The following is a 507-nucleotide window of genomic DNA, read 5'->3' on the forward strand; positions in this document are numbered from 1 at the left end:
AGGTAAATATTTTTTAAATTATTTATTTCGGTAATTATTATAATTTATTTATTTATTAAAATAAAAAATCCTGATGCATGTGATAATAATAAGCATACGTATGAGAAATTTCAAATCTGTGGTCCAAATTGACAGATTCTCTGTATGCACTCGGGATGCATTCCAGGTGGAGAGAATCTATCTAGCGCTTGCAAGTTGACAAAATTGATAAGCAAGATACATAATGTGCATTTCACATTTTATCAACGTTTTTCTCAAGAATTTTGCGATTGTTGAGAAATACAAAAAGCACGTTTTAACTCCCAAGTGACAAACGTCAACCGCGTTTGAACTTTAAAGTATTCTTTAATTTCTTATATTTAATCTAGTAAATAAAAAGAAGAAAACAAAAATAAAAGTCTATCTGAATAAGACGTTTAACTCATACCAGGTAATAGGTTAGTATCTTTTTAATTCACTGTTTATCTTTTTGCTTTTTATAATTAATTAACGTGTTAGTAATTAATT

The sequence above is a fragment of the Arachis ipaensis genome, chromosome B05 (genome assembly GCF_000816755.2).
Source record: "Arachis ipaensis cultivar K30076 chromosome B05, Araip1.1, whole genome shotgun sequence".
Lineage (NCBI taxonomy): Eukaryota > Viridiplantae > Streptophyta > Magnoliopsida > Fabales > Fabaceae > Arachis > Arachis ipaensis.